Source organism: Ornithorhynchus anatinus, unplaced genomic scaffold (genome assembly GCF_004115215.2).
Source record: "Ornithorhynchus anatinus isolate Pmale09 unplaced genomic scaffold, mOrnAna1.pri.v4 scaffold_88_arrow_ctg1, whole genome shotgun sequence".
NCBI lineage: Eukaryota > Metazoa > Chordata > Mammalia > Monotremata > Ornithorhynchidae > Ornithorhynchus > Ornithorhynchus anatinus.
This window is the reverse complement of record NW_024396941.1, coordinates 128,845-155,091: the sequence shown is the minus strand read 5'-3', so window position 1 is coordinate 155,091 and position 26,247 is coordinate 128,845. Positions and strand designations below refer to the sequence as shown.

The window sequence follows — 26,247 nt, the reverse complement described above, 5'->3', positions numbered from 1 at the left end:
ATAGTAGTAAAGCTTTTGAAGAGGAGCAGAAATGGGACTGAAATTCAAGTTGAGTTATTTTTACTTAATAAGTGAGTAAAACATACAGACATATGACATCTACTCCAGTGCTTCAGTACAGTGCCTAACAGTGTGCAAACAGTGCCTGGAACATAGTAAGTGCTTGACTAATACCATTACACAAAAAAGAATGGTAGCCCACACTGGCTCTCCAACAGTGCTCAGCACACAATAGGCTCTCAAAAAATATTACTGTATGTCCTAGTAGAAAGAGGATGGGGCAGAGTCAGGAGTTTGTTTACCAATGAAAGTGCATCTTGACAGAAAGCTATCCTGCTCTCAGGCAAATGTCTCCAAGATAATACCACTACTCAGAGCTGATTTTGCCCTGGTTCATCAGGGATTTCTAGGACAGTCCAGTCAGGGGACGAGGCAGTATTGGGTTTAGGAGTCTGAATCAAGAGGGAGGGTAACTGGAGTGGGCAGTGGGAGTTATAATTTGTGGAGTCAGTAGCAGGGTAGTGTTGGGCCACAATGAGGGGGGTTAGGGTTTATGGACTCAGTGGTGGGGTGGATTGGGGCTGGATGGGGGGCAGGGGTTATAGTTTATGGAGTCATTGGTGGGGTGGAGTAGGGCTGGGTAGGGGAGGGGGTTTTGGTTTATGGAGTCTGAGGCGGGGTGAGGTGGGGAAAGGGTGAGGGGTGGGGGTTATGGTTGATTGAGTCAGTAGTGGGGTGGAGTGGGCAGTCCTGATGTCAGTCAGTCAGTCAGTCAGTCATATTTACTGACTGCTTACTGTGTGCAGAGCACTCCACCAAGTGCTTGGGAGAGTACAGTATACCAATATAACAGACACATTCCCTGCCCACAATGAGCTTAGAGAGTAGAGTGGGAGACAGGCAGTAATATGAATGTACAAAATTACAGATATGTACATAAGTACTGTGGGGCTGGGATGGCGGGGTGAATGAAGGGAACAAGTCAGGTGATGCAGAGAGTAGTGGGAGAGGAGGAAAGGAGGGCTTGGTCAGGGAAGGTCTCTTGGGAGAAGGTGAGGTTAGTAATTGTCTGTCTGATAGAAAGAGGAAGGAAGTTCCAAGCCAGAGACAGGATGTAAGCAAGAGGTCAGCGGTGAGATGGATGAGATCAAGGTACAGTGAGAAGGTTAGCATTAGAGAAGCAAAGTGTGTGGGCTGGGTTGTAGTAGGAGAGTAGCCAAGTGAGGTGGCAGGATCAAGGTCACTGAGTGCTTTAAAGATGATGGTAAGGAGTTTTTGTTTAATGCAAGGATGTCACGTCAGCAATCGTGAAGCACAGCAGAAACATTCTGGGCCCATATCCCTTAGGAAAATGTTTCATTCGACTCTCACTGATTTTTGCCCAGCACCCACTGCCCTTTTCTTCTCCTTCCCAATGGTATTAGGGTCCAAACGTGCATGAAGAGATGCAGATATTCCACCCTCCACCTCTGCCTTCTTCTTGGTATAATTGGGCCCACCTCTCAGGAAGTTGGACCAATCAGATGATGTTCTGAGAGCTGGTGCCATTCAATAGGCCAGGACTCCTCCCATACCCGTGAGGTGGATGACTGCATTACTCTGAGGAAGAAGACCCACCCCTCCCTGTGAGGTCAGAACTTCTGAAGCTGGGCTGCTCGTGAACAGGACTGTGCTGTTAGGATGTAGAGAGGAGCAAAGAGGCAGGGCTGGGGCAGGATGCAAATGGGAAGACATGAGTCTGAGCAAAATGGCAGGATGGGGGAGTGGTGGTGATTTCTCAGGAAATGTCCAATTAACTGTGGTATTTGTTAAATGCTTACTATGTGTCAAGCATTGTTCTAAATGCTGGAGAAGCTGCAAGATAATCAGATCAGAACCAATTCCTGTCCCATACAGGGCTCACCATCTAAGTAGGAAGGAGAACGGGTATTGAATCTCCATTTTACAGATGAAGCAACTAAGGAATGGAGAATTTGAATGACTTGCCCAAGGTCACACACAACTGGAATGTGGCAGAGTGGGAGTTAGAATCCATGTCCTCTGACTCCTGTGCCCAGGCTCATTCATTCATTTATTCATTCAGTCATATTTATTGAGTGTTTACGGTACGGAGAGCACTGTACTAAGCTTGGGAAGTACAGTTCAGCAACAAATAGAGGCAATCCCTGCCCACAATGGGCTCACAGTCAAGGAGGAGGGAAACAGACATCAAAACAAGTAAACAGGCATCAGTAGCATCATTATAAATAAGTAGAATTATAGATATATACTCATCACTGATAAAGATAAATATAATTATATATATATATATATATACAAGTGCTGTGGGACTGGGTGGGGGGGGCGGGTGTAGAACAAAGGGAGTGGGTTGGGGCAATGGGGAGGGGAGGGGAAGCAGAGGAAAAGGGGAGTTTAGTCTGGGAAGGCCACCTGGAGAAGATGAGCTTTCAGTAAGGCTTTGAAAGGGGGAAGTGTGCTAGTTTGGTGGTTTTGAGGAGGGAGGGTATTCCAGGCCAGAGGTAGGACGTGGGCCAGGGGTCGATGGCAGGACAGGCAAGAATGAGGCATAGTGAGAAGGTTAGTACCAGAGGAGCCAAGTGTGCGGACTGAAATATAGAAGAGAAGGGAGGTGAGGAAAGAAGGGGCAAGGTGATGGAAAGCTTTGATGCCAATGGTGAGGAACTTTTGCTTGATACGGAGGCTGATAGGCAACCACTGGAGATTTTTGAGGATCTAACCCACAGCACCTATCTACATATTTTTAAATACATATTATATACATCATTTATTCATATTAGTGTCTGTCTTCTCTTCTAAACTGTATGCTCACTGTGGGCGGGGAACCTGTCTGTCAATTTTGTTGTATTATACTTTCCCAAATACAGTATAGTGCTCTACATACTACTGATTGATACCATTCTGAAAATATAACTGGGAGCACCCTCTGCTAGAGAAATTCCTGGGTTCCAAGGATAAGGATAGGGTAGGAACAGCATCCCAACCTTGTCCCCATTGCAGCTCCCTGCCTCTGTTCTACCAAGACTGAAGGAAAAAGGACGAAAAGGGATATAATAGGGGAGGGCAGCTGTGGATATGCCCCGTTGTCAGACGTTATTTTTTTTATAGCATTCATTAATTTGTTACTGTGTGTCAATCACTGTTCTAACTGCTGGGGTAGATACAAGTGAATTAGGGTCAGATAGAGTCTCTGTTCAACATAGGGCTCACAGTCTAAGAAGAAAGAGGATTAAATCCCCAAATCAGAGATGAGGAAACCGAGGCACAGAGAAATCAAATGACTTGCCCAAGATCACACAGCAAACAAGTGGTGGAGCCAGGATTAGGACACAGGTCCTCTGACTCCTAGCCCCGGACCCTTTCCACTAAGCCATGCTGCTTCACTGCCCATTTCTTGCCCACAGCCTGCTCTTCTATCTGTCATGCCCTGTGCTACCTGGGCCCTGATCGCTCGCTGGGGTCATCTTCGCCCTACCCTGCCCCAACCATGGCAGCTCCCTCCTATTCCTGGTCATGACTCCCAGGGATAAACTCTCTATTAGCCAGGGCGAAGGGAGACCCTAGTGTTGTCGGATCTGGGTGAAAGGTCAGTGATGCTGCCTGAGGCTCACAGAACCCCTTCTATTTTACATCTAAACTTACTCCCTTGGAGAACTCATTCACTCCCATAGCTTCAACTACCACCTCTATGCAGATGATTCCCAAATTTACATCTCCAGCCCTGATCTCTCTCCCTCTCTGCAGTCTCACATTTCCTCCTGCATTCATGAAATGTCTACTAAGATGTCCCACCATCACCTCAAACTTAATATGTCCAATAACAGAACTCTTTATCTTCCCACCCAAACTCTGTCCTCCCCGTGATTTTCATTCATTCATTCATTCATTCAATAGTATTTATTGAGCACTTACTATGTACAGAGCACTATACTAAGTGCTTGGAATGAACAAGTCGGCAACAGATAGAGACAATCCCTGCCGTTTGACGGGTTTAGGGTCTAATCGGGGGAGACGGACAGACGAGAACAAGGGCAATAAATAGAGTCAAGGGGAAGAACATCTCTTAAAAACAGTGGCAACTAAATAGAATCGAGGCGATGTACATTTCGTTAACAAAATAAATAGGGTAATGAAAATATAAAAAGTTGAGCAGACGAGTACAGTGCTGAGGGGATGGGAAGGGAGAGGGGGAGGAGCGGAGGGAAATGCGGGGGAAAGAGGGTTAAACTGTGGAGAGGTGAAGGGGGAGCGGTAGAGGGAGTAGAGGGAGAAGGGGAGCTCAGTCAGGGAAGGCCTCTTGGAGGAGGTGAGTTTTAAGTAGGGTTTTGAAGAGGGGAAGAGAATTAGTTTGGCGGAGGTGAGGAGGGAGGGCATTCCAGGACCGCGGGAGGACGTGGCTCAGGGGTCGACGGTGGGTTAGGCAAGACCGAGGGACGGTGAGGAGGTGGGCGGCAGAGGAGCGGAGCATGCGGAGTGAGCGGTAGAAAGAGAGAAGGGAGGAGAGGTAGGAAGGGGCAAGGTGATGGAGAGCCTCGAGGCCTAGAGTGAGGAGTTTTTGTTTGGAGTGGAGGTTGATAGGCAACCACTGGAGGTGTTTAAGAAGGGGAGTGACATGCCCAGATCATTTCTGCAAGAATATGAGCCAGGCAGTGGAGTGAAGAATAGACGGGAGCGAGGCGAGAGAGGAGGAAGGGAGATCAGAGAGAAGGCTGACACAGTAGTCTAGTCGGGAGATAGCAAGAGCCCGTAGCAGTAAGGTAGCCATTTGGGAGGAGAGGAAAGGGCGGATCTTGGCGATATTGTAAAGGTGAAACCGGCAGGTCTCGGTAACGGATAGGATGTGTGGGGTGAACGAGAGAGATGAGTCAAAGATGACACCGAGATTGCGGGCCCGAGAGACGGGAAGGATGGTCGTGCCATCCACGGTGATAGGGAAGTCTGGGAGAGGACCGGGCTTGGGAGGGAAGATGAGGAGCTCAGTCTTGCTCATGTTGAGTTTTAGGTGGCGGGCCGACATCCAGGTGGAGACATCCCGGAGGCAGGAGGAGATGCGAGCCTGAAGGGAGGGGGAGAGGACAGGGGCAGAGATGTAGATCTGTGTGTCATCTGTGTAGAGATGGTAGTCAAAGCCCCTTCACTGTAGACAGCACCACCATCCTTCCTGTCTTGCAAGCCCATAACCTTAACATTATCCTTGACTCAACTCTCTCCTTCAATCCACATATTCAATCTATCCCTAAAACCTATTGTTTCAATCTTCACAACTCCAAAATCTGCCCATTTCTCTCCATTTAAACTTCTACTATGTTAATCAAAGCACTTATCCTATCCCCTCTTGGTTACTGGATTAACCTCCTCGCTGACTACCCTGCCACCTCTTTCTCCCCACTCCAGTCCTTACTTGGTTCCACTGCCTGAGTCATTTTTCTACAGAAACAGAAACTTTCATCAAACAGAAAATTTTTAATATCGTCTTTGCAAGAGTCAATCAGCTTGCTGCTTCTTACCTCACTGCTCTCCTATTGCAACCCAGACTGCATACTTCACTCCTCCAATGCCAGACTACTCACTGTGCCTCAATTTCATCTATCTCACTGCTGACCTATTGCCCTACATCCTGCCTCTGGCCTGGAATGCCCTCCCTCTTCATAGAGAAGCAGCGTGGCTCAGTGGAAAGGGCACGGGCTTTGGAGTCAGAAGTCCTGGGTTCGAATCCCGGCTCTGCCACTTGTCAGCTGTGTGACTTTGGGCAAGTCACTTAACTTCTCGGTGCCTCAGTTACCTCCTCTGTAAAATGGGGATTAAGACTGGCAGCTCCACGTGGGACAACCGGGATTCCCCTGTGTCTACCCCAGCGCTTAGAACAGTGCTCGGCACATAGTAAGCGCTTAACAAATACCAACATTATCATTATTATTATTATCTGACAATTACTCTCCCCCCACTTCAGAGCTTTATTGAAGGCACATGTCCTCAAAGAGTTATTCCCTTTCTATGTCCTTATTTCCTCCTTTCCCATTTCCTTCTGCACTGCCCTGGTTTGCTCCCTTTGTTCACTCGCAACCTCAGCCCAACAACAGTTATGTACAAATCTGTAATTTTATTTACATTAATATCCAGCTCACTCTCTAGAATGTGAACTAGTTGTGATCAGAGTCTACCTACTCTGTCATACTGTACTCTCCCAAGCGCTTAGCACAGTGCTCTACACACAGTGCTCAAAAAATGTGATTCAGTCATTCAATCCTATTTATGGAGCACTTACTGTGTGCATGATTGATTGGTTAACAGCGGAACTGGTGGTGTCTCACAGCCTGGTGCGTTTGACAGAACTTCTGGACTCATGGCGGCTTACAGCCACATGAGAGTGATATAACCTCTGGACAGATGGAGGTGCAAATCCTGGTGAAGGTGAAAGATTCCCTGGATTAGTCTTGGCCTACAGCACAGTGACATTGACAGAACACCTGGAATGATGGTGGTCCACATTGACAGAAGTCTTCGACTGATAGTGTCCCACATCCTGGTGAAGGTTATAGAATTCCTGGACTAGTGGTGACCTACAGCATGGTGAAGGTGACAGAACCCTTATAGAAACCAATTCTTAACCAGTCTTACTCCACTTTGTTTTCCCTCTTCATTTTGCTGTGTTGCTGTGTCTTGATTTTTCTGTTGGACTGGACATTTAGGGGGTCTTCCAGGATCCACGTGAGTTCATGGGAAAGGCCCACTTGGGACCTGCTGGACCAAGGACTCTCAGCAGTGCATAATTTTTGAAATCCTTTGATGGAGAAATCCCTGGTCCACCAGGCCCCAGGTTAAGGGTATCCCTGGCTACCGTGGATCCCATTCAGTCCAGCACTACAAGAGAAGGGGGAACCAATTTTTTTCTTGGAGGCAGACCCCATAAGATCCAAACTTTTTTGGGGGGGTGGACCCCATAAGGGGCAGACGCCCTCAAGAACCTAAAAGGGGACAGACTCCTCAAGAACCAAATAAGATCCCTAGAGAAATGGGGGAATATGCTGGGCTGCTTGCCCCCGACCCCACTTCAGTATGCATGTAAGTGTGAAAGATTGCTAGCCAAACATGTGAGTGGAAATGGGGGAATATGCTAGGCCGCTTGCGTAGACCCCACTCAAGTGTGTAAGTGTGAAAGTTGCCCCGAGGGTCTGAATATAAATCACCACACCAGGTCCAGGTGGTAAGTGGTCAGGACACCCAGACCCCATCTGCTAGCTACGTCCATGACCAGCAGGACCTCGAATGCAAGTGGGCCACTGTGAACCCTGTGATCCCTGTGATTGCTGAGGCTATCGGAAGACCAAGTGGGAACCTTACCTCTGGCTTGCCAGGAGAAAGACTCCCTGCTGGCTCCTAAGATAAACCGCTGAAATCCCTTGATATCCCTAGTCCAATACCCGCTTTACCCTTCTTATCCATGTCTTGTCCTGTTTCCATAATTTGTGTGTGTGTGTGTGTGTGTGTGTGTGTGTGTGTGTGTGTGTGATGGGAGCAGGAAGCTCTGAAGAGATGCTGTCAAGGGCTCACCAGCTCAGTTTATACATACCCATTAGGGGTCTAAGTGATGTAACTATCTAGATTCTTGGCACTGTTACATTAGGGATGATCCAAAGAAACAGTTTTCAGAGGTAATAATGATAATGGTGGTATTTGTTAAGCGCTTACTATGTGCAAAGAACTGTTCTTAGTGCTGGGGGGATAGAAGGTGATCAGGTTGTCCCACGTGGGGCTCACGATTTTAATCCCCATTTTACAGATGAGGTAACCGTAACAGAGAAGTTAAGTGACTTGCCCAAAGTCACACAGCTGGCAAGCAGCGGAGCCGGGATTAGAACCCATGACCTCTGACTCCCAAGCCCGGGATCTTCCCACTGAGCCACGCTGCTTCTCCAGTTTCCTTTGACTTAGGAAAAGTAGTGCTCTTAAAAGGAGAGTTACAATCACGAGGAAGCCGAGTGGTGCAGTTTCAGTGGGACGTTTTCTTTGAATTGGTATGAGGAAGTGTCCAAATGAAATTAAAATTCAGTTTTAGGAGGCCTCAAAGATTCAAATTCAAAACATAAAGAGAAATTGAAGGTAGTTAAAGAAAAGGGGTTTGACGGTCGCCTTACCCCCATCCATCAGGGGGAAAACAAGATGTGGGTGGGAAGATAAAGGAGTTCTGTTCTGGACATGTTAAGCTTGAGGAGTTGGGAGGACATTCAAGTAGAGATATCTTGAAAGCATATGGAAATGTGAGACTGCAGAGAAGGAGAGAGATTAGGGCTGGAGATGTAGATTTGGTTATCATCCGCATAGAGGTGGTAGTTGAAGCCATGGGAGCAGGTGATTTCCTCAAAGGAATGAGTGTAGATAGAGAATAGAAGGGGATCCAGAACTGAACCTTGAGGGACCCCAACAGTTAGAGACTGAGAATGAGCAGCCAGAGAGATAGGAGGAGAACCAGGAGAAGTCAGTGTCAGTGAAGCCAAGGTTGGATAATATTTTAGGTGAAGGGGATAGTCGACAGTGTCAAAGGCAGCTGAGAGGTTGAGGAGGATTAGGATGGCGTAGAGGCCATTGGATTTGGCAAGAAGGAGATAATTGATAACAATGGTAAGAGGGCGATTCTGTCGAGTGAAGGGGACAGAAGCCAGATTGACTGGGGTCAGTGGGGTGGGGTCCCTCACATGGTACTCGATGATGTTATTAGAACCCCACCAGACAGAGTGAGGGCAGAAATGTGAGGGAGCTGTGTGTGGCCTTGGTAACTGTGCGGGGGAGAAAGAAGGTCTTTCATCTTCTGGGGACTTGGAGGAGGGATGGAGAGAAGGAGTCTGGAATCAGAAGGACCCTGCCATCATTATTTGGGTTACAGGAGGGGCTCTCCTCTCCCCTCCCTCTCCCTGATGAACCCTGTGGCGTGTGCTTCCTAAAACAAAGATCACTGTGGGGTGGGGGAGTTGAAAGAGGTGACAGCCTGTCCTCTCCCAACCCCATCAGAGTGATACCCCTCACTGGGGAGCCACTCCATAATCAAGAAAACACATACAAGTGTCACCTTTTCCCTGTTTAAAAATCAATCTTAAATATCCCCTTCTTATTCCCTATCAGTTTAATTATTTCTTCCAACCAAGAACTCATTAAGATTCCTCAGGGAGATGAAGAGCTAGGGGTGGAGCAGTGTGGCCTAGTGAGGAGCAGTGTGAACTAGTGAAAAGAACATGGGCCTGGGTATCAGGAGACCTGGGTTCTAATACCAACTGTGACACTTACTGGTTTTGGGAACTTGGGCAAGTCATTCAACTTCTATGTGCCGCAGTTTCTTCTGGGCAGCAGAGTGAAGTGGGGAGAGACAGGAGAAGGAGGCAGGGAGATCAATGAGGAGGTTGATGCAGTAGTCAATGTGGGATATGATATGTGCTTGGATTAGCGAAGTAGCAGTTTGGATGGAAAGGTTGAATTTCAGTGGCATTATGAAGACTGAGCTGACAGGATTTGGTGACAAGTGATAATAATAATGACAATAAAAATAATGATGATATTTGTTAAGCACTTGCTGTGTGTCAGGCACTGTTTTAAGCGCTGAGTAGATGGAAGTTAATCAGGTTGAATATGATTGAATATGTGGATTAAATGAGAGTGATGATCTGAGCATAATACCAAGGTTAAAAGGCTTGTAAATCAGGCAGGATGGTGGCACTGTCCATGTTTAGATTGAGGTGTTGGTGAGACATCCAGGTGGCGATGTCCTGAAGTCAGAAAGAAGTACGAGTCTGAAGAGAAGGAAAGAGATCAAGGCTGGAAAGATCAATTTAGGAATCATGATAATAATAAGGATGATGATAATCATATATCATATGATCATATCATATCAAGCACATATCATATCCCACATTGACTACTGCATCAACCTCCTCATTGACCTCCCTGCCTCCTTCTCCTCATGACGATCATCGTCATCATCATGGGCTCGGCTCCCATAGCACCGCAACAGTTTAAAATTAAGGAGAAACAGAGAGCCAATCATAAGAGTGAAACTATTTGTGTAACTCCTCTGATAAAGAAACACAAGTAAGGAGATGTAGCTAGACAAAATTACTAAGAACAGCTAGAAAGGAAAGCCAAGAAGGACATCTGGTGGATCAGATGGAGATAAACTGCCCCTGAAGTAAATAGTGACATTCAGGGGAAGGTGTGTAAGGGTGTAATATCCTAACAAGGCCTGGGAAACTAGCCATAAAAGGAGGTTTGCAGAACTAAGGGTCGCGGTTTATTGCTCATCACTTGACCTCAGCAATATAAGACAGTTTTCCTGAGGAAAGCTTGGTGATTGTCCCAGGTAAAAACTTACTATTTCCTCCTGAAAATCTGACTCCTTGTCATGTTCATTATCAGCAGGGCAACAGTTAGCATCTATTTGTGTAAATCTAGTTTAATCCAGTTAACTGGTGGGTAGGTTAATTGACCCTGGAGATTTTTAAAGGAAATCCTGGGGACAAGCAGGCTCCCTCTCTTGTGCTGCCCAGTTCACTGCAGTTTAAAGAGCAGCACTCCCTTTAAAAGTCAGTCACCCTGCTCGAGCTGGCTTGCAGTAGCTGCTTGGAGAAAAATATGAACTTCATAGCACCCCAGAGAGAAGTTGCCCTCCTTAATCACTGGGTAAAGTGGGGCGATGGGAGAGGGACGCTCAATGTGCTTTCTCCCTCCCGGAAAGGGGAAGCCCTCTGGATCGTCTGAGCCGGGGGCGGGGGGGCAGTGTACTTTGGAGGGGTCCCAGGGTCCAATGGGGAAATCTGAACCATCTCCATACAAAACTGCCGCCACATCCAAATGGCTGAGAAGCAGCATAGTGGATAGAGCAAGGACCTGGGAGTAAGAAGATCATGGGCTCTAATCCCAGCTCCTCCACATGTCTGCTGTGTGGCCTCGGGCAAGTCGTTTCGCTTCTCTGGGCCTCAGTTACCTCATTTGGAAAATGGGGATTAAGAGTGCAAGCCTTATGTGGCACAGGTACTGTGTCCAACCTGACTACTTTGGATCCACCCCAGCACTTAGAACAGTGCTTGTCACAAGGTAAGTGCTTAACAAGTATCATCATTATTATTATTATAACTGGCTTCTTCTTCTAACCTGCTTGTTCTAATGATTGCTTCACTAAGGGCTCTAGTGTCTTTTCCAGTTTGCCCACCCACCCCTTTAAGACCTAAGTGCTCGACTGCCATGTGGCTGTGTCTCATTCCATGGCTTTTATTCTTTCCCCTGCCTTGTATAGGTGGGCTCTTTAACTTTCAATTTCTCCCCTATCCGTAGATAAGGCGAACAAAAGGAGGCTAATGGCGACCTCAGTTCTCTTTCCAGGCTTAACCTTGGCCACCTTCTTCCAAGTTTTTTGTTCTGCAGTTAAGACTTTCTGGTCCTCCCACACTCTCAGCGAATGTCAGTCCACCCATCTTTCTTCATGAGGCCCTGCACTCTCCCGAGACGGTCTCCATTTCTGCCAATTAACCCAAGTTATTTAGTAAGAACAAACATTACAGTGACAAATGAGAGTCAGATTGGAGGATATGCATTCATTCACTCAACTGTGTTTATTGAGTGCTTACTGTGTGCGGAGCACTGTACTAAGCACTTGGAAAGTAGAATTCAGCAATATAGACAGACAATCCCTGCCCACACCGGGCTTACAATCTAGAATGGGCGATAAAAATAAATCCGGCGTGTGAGAACAATGCACCTCCCAAGTCTTTTGCATCTGGACCCAGTGGATCCTACTCAGGGCGACCCAGAAACGGGTTTTAGGGTGCCCAGTTAACTTGACCTCCAGAGACAGTGAGCAAGTGAGAGAGAGAGAGAGAGGTTTAGTGGAAAAAGCATGGGCTTGGGAGTCTGAGGTCATGGGTTCTAATCCTGGATCTGCTTATAATAATAATAATGGTATTTGTTAAGCGCTTACTTTGTGCAAAGAAATGTTCTAAACACTGGAGGGGATACAAGGTGATCAGGTTGTCCCACATGGGGCTCACAGTCGTCATCCCCATTTTACAGATGAGGTAACTGAGGCACAGAGAAGTAGAGTGACTTGCCCAAAGTCACACAGCTGACAAGCGGCGGAGCCGGCATTAGAACCCATGACTCTGCCAAGCCCGTGCACTTCCACTGAGCCATGTTGCTTATCAGCTGTGTGACTTTGGGCAAGTCACTTCACTTCTCCGTGCCTCAGTTACCTCATCTGTAAAATGGGGATTCAGACTGTGAGTCCCATGTGGGATAACCTGATGGCCTTATATCTACCCCAGCACTTAGAACAGTGCTTGGCACATAGTAGGCGCTTAACAAATACCATCAGCATTATTATTATTATTAGAGAGAGAGAGAGAGATTGCATGTCCATTCGGTCACAAAGTCTGAGACACAGAATCCCATTTCTCACACCAGTTTAATGTTACATCCTGATAAGTCCAATTAGGGATAAGGAGTTTTGTGACTCAGCTTTAGTGATGGAACAAACCATGGTATTCAGTATTATTGTAAGAAAAAACATTTTATAGCATGCACAAATCATTAGTAGTACAGGATCCTTCTTCCATTAAACCCCCCAACCCAGGGGTGATGAGACACCATTAAGACCTCCAACCAGAGAAAAAGAGATTACCAACCCAGAGACAATGTGATTTCTCCTACCACAAGATGATCAGTCTCAGCCAGTGTTCAGTCCGAGTAAGGGTTGAGACCAGCGCAGGCATCCCCGGCTAAAAGGTCTACTCTAGTTGGGGCTGTTTCTGTCGTCCCTTTGGTTGAAAGCAAGCGGCAGTGACAAGAGTTTTCCCTCAGCCTTTACACTCTACTCGTTGACCCTGACATCGAGCTTCTTCTGCATATTTGCCTTAATATACCAACCAAAGTTTTCCTGTGTTCTATTTTTAGGCTATTTCTCAAATGGGGCCTGGTAGCAGTGTCAGTAGTTATTCAGAAAGGTCTTCAGTGTCAATAGATATTGAGCATGGTCTTTCTGTCTGGCCGGTCGAGATCACAGGAAGCGATATAGGCCGACGGGCATCCTGTTCAACACGTTGTTTGTGAAAGGTGCAAACTGCACTCTTCATATGGCTTAGAAGGATGAGCACAGGTCTGGGATTCAAAGGATTTAGGTTCTAATCCCAGTTCTGCCATTTGCTTGCTGGGTGACATTTGGCAGGTCACTTACCTCCTCTGTGACTCAGTTTCATCATCTGTAAACTGGGAATTCAATTTGCACAGCGATTGTGATCCCTAGGTGGGACAGCAACTGTGTACAACTTGAATATCTTCTATCTACCCCAGTACTGGAGTACAGTGTTTTATACACAGTAAGCACCTAACAAATATCACAATTATTAGTATCACTACTGTGATATGGGAGAAGAATACAAAGGGATTCTGAGACAGAGGAAGAAACTGACATCAACTCCTAGGTAGAAAGGAAAAGGTTTGAAAAGAAAATCCCTAGCAGGCCTCAGATCAGCAAGAAACCTTAGTAAAGCACAACTGCTAGGTCCAATGTTTTATCATCGGCACATGCCGGGCCTGAACAAGTTTTGTTCTCCACGCTTCCCTCTTCCTTACCTCAGTACTTCAGTACTGCTGTGACTCCTAAGTACTTGGATACTCATCCCCCTCCCCAGCAACTTACCACTTATGAACGTATCTTTGTACTTAATTTCTTTCCACCATTTCTTTTTTATTTAGCATCTTGTCCCCGTCCCATCCCCCCATCTGCCATGTTCCCGAGCTGGGCATGTAATGCTGCAGAGAAGGGAAGGGGCAGAGGCAGGAGGTGAAAGGGAAGACATGAAGCAGTGTAGAGCTAGCAAGCTGCCTCAGTGAAGGCAGGAGTCAGATGATGCTTGGTCTGTGAAGAGTGGGTGGGTGCTCCACACAGCCCTGGGAGGGAAATTGCAGCCACTGTGTTCTAATCCTGCCTCCACCACGTGTCTGCTGTGTAACCTTGGGCAAATCACTTCAACTCTCTGTGCCTTAGCTACCTCATGTGTGAAATGGGGATTGAGACTGTAAGTCTCCGGTGGGAAAACCTGATTATCTTGTATCTACCCCAGCTCTTAGAACAGCTCTTGGCACACAGTAAGCATGTAACAAATACCATGATTATTATCATTATCAACTGCCTCTGGGACACTTTCTGGACATTGGAAGGGTAGTGTTGGTCCTTCTGGCTCCTGCTCCATGTGCTTCATACTGGAAGACAGTGGCTGCAATTTCCCTCCCAGGGCTGTGTGGAACACCCACCAACTCCTCACAGACCCAAGCATCATCTGACTCCTGCCTTCACTGAGACAGCTTGCTAGCTCAACACTGCCTCATGTCTTCCCTTTCAGCCCCTGCCTCTGCCCATTCCCGACTCTGCAGCATTACATGCCCAGCTCGGGAACGTGGCAGAAGAGGGGGGCTGAAGGGAGGAAAGCCGATGATCCTTATCCTTCTGCCATTTCATTGAGAAAGTAAGATAAAACAAACCATAAGGGGACTTCATTTTAGGTATTCACTGAGAGATGTCAGGAGCCTTAAGGACACCAGTTTCCAGCCAATGCCACCATGGCAGGGAGGTAATTTTGGGCTCGGGGATCAGTACCCCGGGAACCACCAGAGGGACAGATCCACGGCCAGAGCTCACACCATGTTCAATATGCCCTCTGTGCCAGGCTTTCAAGTTGAATTGGGAATGAGGCCGGGTTGGTTCTTCCTTCCCCTGCCACTGACACGGATGAGTCTATTTGATGTCATGCAGGCCCAGAAGGAAGGCCTGATATTTCTGCCTGATGTTGGTCTCCAGGAGGGTGATCGGGTCATAGAGACTGGCTTCTGGCCATCCTGGACTCCCACATATCTGACTGGGCTTCAGGGACCAGCCCATCTCTCCCTTCTCTCGGTCCCCAACTTCGGGCGAGAGCAGAATCTGAGGTTTGCGTATTCTCTGGAGAAGAAGATCCTTCTGCTGCTTCAAGGGCATTTTGTGAAGTTGAAACTCAGGTGGCAGTTCAAAGTCATCCTCCCTGATCCTGATCTTCATCTTCAGTTGTTTTGTCCTTTCCTCATCAGGGGAGATATCAGAGGGAACCAGGATATCTGTCATACTACAGGAGCATCCACAGGAAGAGGAGGCCAAGCAGGCTGAGAGAGGTGGAGAGAAGAATGGAGATGGTGTGTAGGAGATGGTGCTGAGCCCTGGGACAGGTTCTCTAGGAGGGTCTGTATCTGGATGTTGGGCGTGCTCTGAATACGCTTTAGATGTAGTCTCCTCTCTTTGAACAGAAGAGACCAAAGGAGGCGAACATCAGAGGAAGCTTTCCCCAGAGTAAAGGAGTTTGGTTTTCTGGTCCTGGGTGCTACGGGTGGAATACTTAGGGCTCTCTGAGCTGAGTTGCAGCTCACGACTCTTCTCGGTCTGGCTGCGACTCTGGAACGGGGCCATTCCTCCCTTCTCCCAGGCTCCACTTTGGGGCAGCAGCAGGCTAAGGTACTCCTGGATTCTCCTTGGAGGAAGATTTTGTTGCCAGATGATCCTGTTTTGGAGGTGAAGCTCCAGCTGCTGTTTGATGACATCAGGTTGGATCTTTCCCCTCAGAAGCTGGTGTTCAGTCCCTCCATCTTGAGGAGACTCCCCAGAGGGAAGCAGGGTGCCTATCCAACTGCCTGAGGTGTGGGAAGAGGACAAGGATGATGGGGAAGAGGAGGACAAAGAAGAGGAGGAGGAGGAGGACAAGGCAGAGGTGACAGTAGAAGAGAGGGAAGAGGAGGAAAATGAGGAGGAGGAGGAAGAGAAGAAGAAGGAGGAGGAGGAGGAGGGTTGGAGGAGGAGGAGGAGGAGGAGGGTTGGAGGAGGAGGAGGAGGAGGAGGAGGAGAAGGAGCTGTAGTGATAAGAGGAGAAGGATGAGGTGGAAAAGAAGCATGACGAGGTGGAAAAGGAAGAGGAGGGAGAAGAAGGGGAGGAAGAGGTCTGAGAAACTATAACAGCCTCCTTTGTACTCTTAGGGACTGGTATTGGGTTTCCGGCCGAAGACGCACTGTGTATTACTTCTCGGTGAGAAGGGAGTAATGAGGTGGAACAGCAGCATGTCCTTTCCCCAGCATATGAGCTTTTGGTTTCCAGCTCATGGGTATCAACAGAACGAGCAGAACTGACCAATAGCGACCTCTGGGAGGAGCTCTCTTCCATGTCACTTGACCTCGGGGATGTGGGAGTCTCTCTCTCCTCTCCAAAGTTCCATCCAAGATTCCAAGACTCTCTGACAGAGCCTGCTTTGCTGTTCTCTTTCCTAAAGGGGAAGCCCCAGGGGCTGCTGGCTGTCCTCTTTGATCCTTTTCCCACCTGCAGTTCATCAATCTTCCTATCAGAAGAGACACCAAAAGGAGGCAGGTTGCCTGCCCCACTGCAAGAGGTTTGGGAAGAAGAAGAGGTCAAGGAGTCTGAGGAGGAAGAGAAAGAATAAAAAGGTGAAGAAATCCGTTGAGGAGGGGCAGTGTCATGAAGGTGCAGTGTGAAGCAGTGTCGACTAGTGGAAAGAGCAGCGACCCAGGGGGGTTGGGGACCTGGGTTCAAATCCTCACTCTGCCAAATGCTTTCTCTCTTACCCTGGACAAGTTACTTAACTTCTCTGTGCCTCAATTTCCTCAACTGTAAAATGGGGAATAAATACCCTCTCTCTGACCTACTTAGATTGTGGGTTACCCCCACAGTCCCCATGGGGGTTAGGAGCTGCTTTCGACCTGATTGACTCGTATCTACTCCAGCACTTAGAAAATTGCTTAGCTCATAGTATGTGCTAAACAAATGCAGTGCTACCCTTCCTCCTCCTACTACTACTACTATCAACTCTTACTACTGCTATCAATAATAACAATAATAATAGGCCCAAGAGATACTGATTCCCAGGGACAGCTTCTTGGGATGTTGAGTATTTGCTTCAATCAAGCAGTCAGTCAATGAATCAATCAATCAATCTTTTCCTACATCATTTCCCTAGCCTGGAAATCCCTCCCCTTCTATATGTGCCAGACAACCCCTCTCTCCACCTTCAAAGCATTACAAAGGGCACATCTCCCCCAAGAGGTCTTCCATCATCAAGAGCTCTCTTCCCCAGCTCGCTCTTCCTTCTGCATCATCTCTGCACTTCTTTCTGTGACCTTTGGGCACTTGAAATTCACCCCACCCCATCCCCACAACACTTATGTGTATATCTTTAAGTTATATATTATAAATCACTTATGTATTCATATTAATGTCTGTCTTCTAGACTGTAAACTCTCTATGGGCCGGGAACATGTCTACTAATTCTGTCATATTGTACTCTCCTAATCGATTAGTATAGTACTCTGCACATAGTAAAAATTCAGTAAATATGATTGACTGATTGAAGGAAATACACAACATCCCAGAAGCTGTCCCTGGGAATCAATATCTCTTACTGATCTCTTACAGTGCAATCCTGCCCCTACAATCTGTATCTCACCTTCTTTGTTCTCCTGAGCCTGCATTCACCCAGCTTCCCCTTGACCTCTGCTGGACAAATCTATATTAATAATTACAATCATTAGGGTATTTATAAGCACTCTCTATATGCCAACCACTGTGCTAGTCCCTGGGGTATACAAAATTCAATCTTTTCAGACACTGTCCTAAATGAAGCCATTCACCTGAAAGGGTAGGAGAGGATATTCATTCTCCCATTTCACAGTTGAGGAAACTAAGGCACACAGAGGTTGAGTCACTTTCTTAAGATCATAGAGCAGACAAGTGGCCCAGCTGGGATTAGAACTCAGGTCCTGTTCCTTGTCCACTAAGCTATGCTGAATGATTGTATTTTACCTACTCTAGTGCTCACTATAGAATACATGGCAAAGAGTAAGCTCTGTAAATTCTGTATGCATTGTGAACTTATTATCACTGCTTCTTTGCCCTTTGCTCCTGGTCTTGCTCTTCATGCAGTTGTCACAGTCTAACATTCTGCCATATTAGAATCTCTTCACGGACTGGGATTTACAGTCACAGGACAACCCCTGATTCCAGACACTTGACTGCTCCTGCTAAAATTTTATTACAAAACCTGTCCTAATCTCACCCTTTGACTATTCTGGGTGCTCTACTCTTCTCCCTCTTCCCTGTCTCTCCCTGGGAGCTCTTTCCTTCATACAGTTCAACTGCCACCTCTGTGGGGATAACGCTACCTCTCTCTCTCATCCTTCAGCTACACTATAGTGTCAGCTATTTGATTCTCCAGAACCTTAAATTTACCTTGGAAATAACATCCTCTTCATCTTCTTTCCTCAAGAGTTTGATCAGAGGGAAACCTGGGGTCATGACCCCAAATAAGTCCTGATCCTGAGGGTGCCAGAATTCTAAGATCTCAGGTCATGCATCACTAAGCCTATGTCACAAACGGAACTCTCTTTCAAGGTGGGGGTGGTAGGGCGGGGAGGTGGTCGAGGGAGACAAGATGACATGGGGAAAGGCTGGTGAAGGTCGGGGGAAGAGAGCAGCTTCTCACTGTTCATTCCAGTGAGATGGAATTTCTAGTGCCATGCCCTCCCCAATCCCACCTATAGAACCCTAATTTCATCACAAGCAAACTCCCATTCACCCTTAATCTCTTCTTAACCTAGTTACTGCTCCTCCTTTTCTCCAAAACCTGGCTCAGCACAGGTGATGCCGTCTTCCCTACCCTTCTCTCCCAAGGTGGCCTTGGCTTCTCACTCTTCCCCATTTAACAGAGAAAAGGGGAGGAGTTGGCCTTGTCCTCTCCCTTCAATTCCATCGCAATTGCTTCCATCCCTCTCCTCTTTCCTTAAAGCCCACGTCATCTTACTCTACCAATTACTACAACTACAAGTCAGAGTTATCTATGGTTACCTGAGCACTTTCTCCACTTTTCTGAATGATTTTGAATCATTTGAAATGAAGGAGAAACAGAGAGCCAATCATAGGAGTGAAACTATTTGTGTAACTCCTCCGATAAAGAAACACAAGTAAGGAGATGTAGCTAGACAAAATTACTAAGAGCAGCAAGAAAGGAAAGCCAAGAAGGAAAGGAAAGCCGCCTGGTGGATCAGATTAAGATAAATTGCCCTTGAAGTAAATAGTGACATTCAAGGGAAGGTGTGTAAGGGTGTGATATCATATCAAGGGCCTGGGAAACTAGCCATAAAAGGAGGTTTGCCAAACTAAGGGTCATGGTTTATTGTTCATCGCTTGACCTCAGCAATATAAGACAATTTTCCGGGAGAAAGCTTGCTGATTGTCCCAGATAAAAATTTACTATTTCCTCCTGAAAATCTGACTCCTTGTCATGTTCATTATCAGCAGGGCAACAGTTAGCACCTATTTGTGTAAATCTAGTTTAATCCAGTTAACTGGTGGGGAGGTTAATTGACCCTGGAGATTTTTCATGGAAATCCTGGGGACAAGCAGGCTCCCTCTCTTGTGCTGCCCAGTTCACTGCAGTTTAAAGAGCAGCACTCCCTTTACAAGTCAGTCGCCCTGCTCGAGCTGGCTTTCAGTGGCTGCTTGGAGAAAAATTTGAACTTCATAGCACCCCAGATAGAAGTTGTCCTCCTTAATCACCGGGTAAAGTGGGGCGATGGGAGAGGGATGCTCAACCGTGGTTTCTCCCTCCCGGCAAGGGGAAGCCCTTGGGATGGTCTGAGCCAGGGGGGATCTTTGGAGGGGTCCCAGAGTCCAATGGGGAAATCTGAACCATCTCCATACAATACTGCCGCCACGTCCAAATGGCTGAGAAACCGCATGATTTAGGGGATAGAGCAAGAAGATCATGGGTTCTAATCCCAGCGGCGGAGCAGGGATTAGAATCAATGACTCTGACTCCCAAGCCCGTGTTCTTTCCACTTAGCCACGCTGCTCATCAGCTGTGTGCCTTTGGGCAAGTCACTTCACTTCTCCATGACTCAGTTGCCTCATCGGTAAAATAGGGATTCAGTCTGTGAGCCCCATGTGGGACAACCTGATTGCCTTATATCTACCCCAGCGCTTAGAACAGTGCTTGGCAGATAGTAGGCGCTTAACAAATACCATCAGTGTTATTATTATTATTAGAGAGAGAGAGAGATTGCATGTCCATTCAGTCATAAACTCTGAGACACAGAATCCCATTTCTGACCCCAATTTAATGTTACATCCCGATAAGTCCAATTAGGGACCAGGGGGTTTGTGACTCAGCTTTACTGATGGAACAAACCATGGTATTCAGTATTATTGTAAGAAAAACCATTTTTTAACCTCCACAAATCATTAGTAGTACAGGATCCTTCTTCCATTAAACTCCCCAACCAAGGGGTGATGAGACACCATGGTGATGAGACACCATTAAGACCTCCAACCAGGGGCAAAGAGATTAAGCCCTCAACCCAGAGACAATGTGATTTCTCCTACCACAAGATGATCGGCCTCAGCCAGTGTTCAGTCCGAGTAAGGGCTGAGACCAGCACGGACATCCCCGGCTAAAAGATCTACTCTAGTTGGGGCTGTCTCTGGCCTCCCTTTGGTTAACAGCAACCAGCAGCGACAAGAGTTTTCCGTTTTCCCTCAGCCTTTACATTCTACTCGCTGATCGTCACATCGAGCCTCTTCTGCATATTTGCCTTAATCTACCAACCAAAGTTCCCTTGTGTTCCATTTTTAGACTATTTCTCAACTGGGGCCCGGTAGCAGTGTCAATAGTTACTCAGTAAGGTGTTCGGTGTCAATAGATATTCAGGGTGATCTTTCTGTCTGGCCGGTCGAGATCACAGGAAGCAATATAGGCCGACGGTCATCCTGTTCAACACATTGTTTATGAAAGGTGCAAACTGTACTCTTCATATGGCTTAGAAGGAAGAGCACAGGTCTGAGATTCAAAGGACTTGGGTTCTAATCCCAGTTCTGCCATTTGCTTGCTGGGTGACTTTTGGCAGGTCACTTACCTCCTCTGTGACTCAGTTTCGTCATCTGTAAACTGGGAATTTGATTCGCACAGCAATTGTGATCCCTAGGTGGGACAGCAACTGTGTACAACTTGAATATCTTCTATCTACCCCAGCACTGGAGTACATTGTTTGGTACAAAATAAGCACCTAACAAATATCCAAATTATTAGTATCACTATTGTGATTTGGGAAAAGAATACAAAGGGATTCTGAAACAGAGGAGGAAACTGACATCAACTTCTAGGTAAAAAAGAAAAAAATTGAGAAGAGAATCCCTAGCAGGCCTCAGATCAGCAAGAGACCTTAGTAAAGCACAGCTGCTAGGTCCAATATTTTATCATCAGCACATGCTAGACCTGAATAATTTTTGTTCCCACCCTTCCCTCTTCCTTACCTCTACTTCAGTACTGCTGTGACTCCTAAGTACTTGGATACTCATCCCCCTCCCCACCAACTTACCACTTATGAAGGTATCTTTTTACTTAGTTGCTTTCCATTATTTGTTATTTATTTAAAATCTTGTCCACGTCCCATCCCCCTGGCCAGAATGCAAGTTTTTGAGAGCAGGGATCGTTGTCTACTATCTCTATGGTACTTTACCAAATACTTAGCACAGAGCTCTGCCCAGACTAAAAGCTTCATGAATATAATAAAAGAATGCTGAATGAATGACATTAGAAACCCGAAGGCAACATGAAACACAAAGCCTAGAGTTCTACAGTCTGGTGGTGCCAGGGCTGGTAGGCATTTCCCCACAGCTGCTGTTCAGGCCATCCTAAAGCAGAAGGAACAGAAGGAACCCGATTTGCACTTTCCAAGAGCTTAGAAAAGTTCTCTGCATACAGTAAACGCTTAGTAAATATGATCGAATGAATGAACGGCATGGCGTAGCGGGAACGACACGGGCTTGGGAGTCAGAGAATGTGAGTTCTAATCCTGGCTCAACCACGTGTCTGCTGTGTAACCTTGGGCAAGTCACTTCAATTCTCTGTGCCTTAGCTACCTCATGTGTAAAATGGGGATTGAGACTGTAAGTCCCAGGTGGGAAAACCTGATTATCTTGTATCTACCCCAGCTCTTAGAACAGCTCTTGGCACACAGTAAGCATGTAACAAATACCATGATTATTATCATTATCAACTGCCTCTGGGACACTTTCTGGACATTGGAAGGATAGTATTAGTCCTTCTGGCTCCTGCTCCATGTGGTTCATACTGGAAGACAGTGGCTGCAATTTCCCTCCCAGGGCTGTGTGGAACACCCACCAACTCCTCACAGATCCAAGCATCATCAGACTCCTGCCTTCACTGAGGCAGCTTGCTAGCTCAAAATTGCCTCATGTCTTCCCTTTCAGCCCCTGCCTCTGCCCATTCCCGACTCTGCAGCATTACATGCCCAGCTCGGGAACGTGGCAGAAGAGGGGCGCTGAAGGGAGGAAAGCTGATGATCCTTCTGCCATTTCATTAAGAAAGTAAGATAAAACAAACCATAAGGGGACTTTATTTTAGGTATTCACTGAGGGATGTCAAGAGCCTTACGGACACCAGTTTCCAGCCAATGCCACCATGGCGGGTAGTAATTTGGGGCTCAGGGATCAGTACCCCGGGAGCCACCAGAGGGACAGATCCACGGTCAGAGCTCACACCATGTTGAGTGTGACCTCTGTGCCAGGCTCCCAAGTTGGAATTGGGGATGAGGCCGGGTTATGAGTCTATTTGATGTCGTGCAGGCCCAGAAGGAACGCCAGGTATTTCTGCCTGATGTTGGTCTCCAGGAGGGTGATCGGGTCATAGAGACTGGCTTCTGGCCATCCTGGACTCCCACATATCTGACTGGGCTTCAGGGACCAGCCCATCTCTCCCTTTTCTCGGTCCCCACTTTTGGGTGAGAAGAGAATCTGAGGTTTGTGTATTCTCTGTAGAAGAAGATCCTTCTGCTGCTTCAAGGGCGTTTTCTGAAGTTGAAACTCAGGTGGCAGTTCAAAGTCATCCTCCCTGATCCTGGTCTTCATCTTCAGTTGTTTTATCCTTTCCTCATCAGGGGAGATATCAGAGGGAGCCAGGATATCTGTCATTCTACAGGAGCATCCACAGGAAGGGGAGGCCAAGCAGGCTAAGAAAGGAGGAGAGAAGGATGGAGATGGTGTGTAGGAGATGGTGCTGAGCCCTGGGACAGGCTCTCTAGGAGGGTCAGTATCTGGATGTTGGGCGTGCTCTGAATAAGCTTTGGATGTAGTCTCCTCTTTTCGAGCAGAAGAGACTGAAGGAGGTGAGCAGTAGGGGAAGCTTTCCCCAGAGTAAAGGAGTTTGGTTTTCAGGTCCTGGGTGCTACGGGTGGAATACTTAGGGCTGTCTGAGCTGAGTTGCAGCTCACAACTCTTCTCAGTCTGGCTGGCACTCTGGGATGGGGTCATTCCTCCCTTCTCCCAGTCTCCACATTGGGGCAGCAGCAGGCTAAGGGACTCCTGGACTCTCTTTGGAGGACGATTTTGTTGCCAGATGATCCTGTTTTGGAGGTGTAGCTCCAGCTGCTGTTTGATGACATCGGGTTGGATCTTTCCGCTCAGAAGCTGGTGTTCAGTCCCTCCATCTTGAGGAGACTCCCCAGAGGGAAGCAGGGTGCCTATCCAACTGCCTGAGGTGTGGGAAGAGGACAAGGATGATGGGGAAGAGGAGGACAAAGAAGAGGAGGAGGAGGAGGAGGACAAGGCAGAGGTGACAGTAGAAGAGAGGGAAGAGGAGAAAAAGGAGGAGGAGGAGGTAGAGGACGAGGAGGAAGAGGAGCTGTAGTGGTAAGAGGAGAAGGATGAGGTGGAAAAGAAGCATGACGAGGTGGAAAAGGAAGAGGAGGGAGAAGAAGGGGAGGAAGAGGTCTGAGAAACTGTAACAGCCTCCTTTCTACTCTTAGGGACTGGTATTGGGTTTCCAGCTGAAGATGCCCTGGATATTACTTCTCGGTGAGAAGGGAGTAATGAGGTGGAACAGCAGCATGTCCTTTCCCCAGCATATGAGCTTTTGGTTTCCAGCTCATGGGTGCCGACAGAACGAGCAGGACTGACCAATAGCGACCTCTGGGAGGAGCTCTCTTCCATGTCACTTGACCTCGGAGATGTGGGAGTCTCTCTCCTCTCCAAAGTTCCATCCATGATTCCAAGACTCTCTGACAGAGCCTGCTTTGCTGTTCTCTTTCCTAAAGGGGAAGCTCCAAGGGCTGCTGGCTGTCCTCTTTGATCCTTTTCCCAGCTGCAGTTGATCAATCTTCCTATCAGAAGAGACACCAAAAGGAGGCAGGGTTCTTGCCTCACTGCAGGAAGCTTGGGAGGAAGAAGAGGTCAAGGAGTCTGAGGAGGAAGAGAAAGAATAAAAAGGTGAAGAAATCCGTTGAGGAGGGGCAGTGTCATGAAGGTGCAGTGTGAAGCAGTGTCGACTAGTGGAAAGAGCAGCGACCCAGGGGGGTTGGGGACCTGGGTTCAAATCCTCACTCTGCCAAATGCTTTCTCTCTTACCCTGGACAAGTTACTTAACTTCTCTGTGCCTCAATTTCCTCAACTGTAAAGTGGGGATTAAATACCCTCTCTCTGACCTACTTAGATTGTGGGTTACCCTCACAGTCCCCGTGGGGGATAGGGGCTGCTTTCGACCTGATTGACTCGTATCTACTCCAGCACTTAGAACATTGCTTAGCTCATAGTATGTGCTAAACAAATGCAGTGCTACTCTTCCTCCTCCTCCTACTACTATCAACTATTACTACTGCTATTAATAATAACAATAGTAAAAGGCCCAAGAGATACTGATTCCCAGGGACAGCTTCTTGGGATGTTGAGTATTTGCTTCAATCAATCAATCAATCAATCAATCTTTTCCCACATCATCCCACTAGCCTGGAAATCCCTCTCCTTCTGTATATGCCAGACAACCACTCTCGCCACCTTCAAAGCATTACAAAGGGCACATCTCCTCCAAGAGGCCTTCCCTCATCAAGAGTTCTCTTCACCAGCTCGTTCTCCCTTCTGCATTATCTCTGCACTTCTTTCTGTGACCTTTGGACACTTGAAATTCACCCCACCCCATTCCCACAACACTTATGTGTATATCTTTAAATTGTATATTATAAATTACTTATGTATTTATATTAATGTCTGTCTTCTAGACTGTAAACTCCTTATGGGCAGGGAACATGTCTGCTAATTCTGTTATATTGTACTCTCCTAATCGCTTAGTGTAGTGTTCTGCACATAGTAAAAATTGAATAAATATGATTGACTGAAGGAAATACTCAACATCCCAAGAAGCTGTCCCTGGGAATCAATATCTCTTACTGATCTCTTACAGTGCAATCGTGCCCCTACAGTCTGTATCTCACCCTCTTTGTTCCACTGAGCCTGCATTCACCCGGCTTCCTCTTGACCTTTGCTGGGCAAATCTATATTAATAAAGATAATCATTAGGGTATTTATAAGCACTCTCTATATGGCAACCACTGTGCTAATCACTGGGGTACACAAAATTCAATCTATTCAGACACTGTCCTAAATGAAGCCATTCACCTGAAGGGATAGGAGAGGATATTCATTCTCCCATTTCACAGTTGAGGAAACTAAGGCACGCAGATGTTGAATCACTTTCTTAAGATCATAGAGCAGACAAGTGGCCCAGCTGGGATTAGAACTCAGGTCCTGTTCCTTTTCCACTAAGCTATGCTGAATGATTATATTTTACCTACTCTAGTGCTTACTATAGAATACGTGGCAAAGAGTAAGCTCTGTAAGTTCTGTATACATGCTAAACTTATTATCACTGCTTCTTTGCCCTTTCCTCCTGGTCTTGCTCTTTATGCAGTTGTCATAGTTTAACATTCTGACATCTTAGAATCTCTTCAGGGACTATCTTTTACAATCACAGGACAACCCCTGATTCCAGACACTTGACTGCTCCTGCTAAAATTTTATTACAAAACCTGTCCTAATCTCACCCTTTGACTATTCTGGGTGCTCTACTCTTCTCCCTCTCCCCTCTCTCTCACTGGGAGCTCTTTCCTTCATACAGTTCAACTGCCACATCTGTGGGGATAACCCTACCTCTCTCTCTCATCCCTCAGCTACACTATAGTGTCAGCTATTTGATCCTCCAGAACCTTAAATTTACCTTGGAAATAACATCCTCTTCATCTTCCTTCCTAAGGAGTTTGATCAGAGGGAAACCTGGTGTCATGACCCCAAATGGGTCACGATCCTGAGGGTACCAGAATTC

General features: G+C 47.0%; 1 long non-coding RNA gene across 1 annotated transcript; it reads right to left on the bottom strand.

Moving 5' to 3' along the window:
- Window positions 1-14,385: 14,385 nt before the first annotated feature.
- LOC120638211 lies at window positions 14,386-26,244 on the bottom strand. Its single transcript, XR_005659742.1, has 3 exons — window positions 26,143-26,244; window positions 16,203-16,486; window positions 14,386-15,189 (listed from the first exon to the last, which is right to left on the bottom strand). It is a non-coding gene; the product is annotated as an uncharacterized LOC120638211 (long non-coding RNA).
- Between the last annotated feature and the right edge of the window lie 3 nt (window positions 26,245-26,247).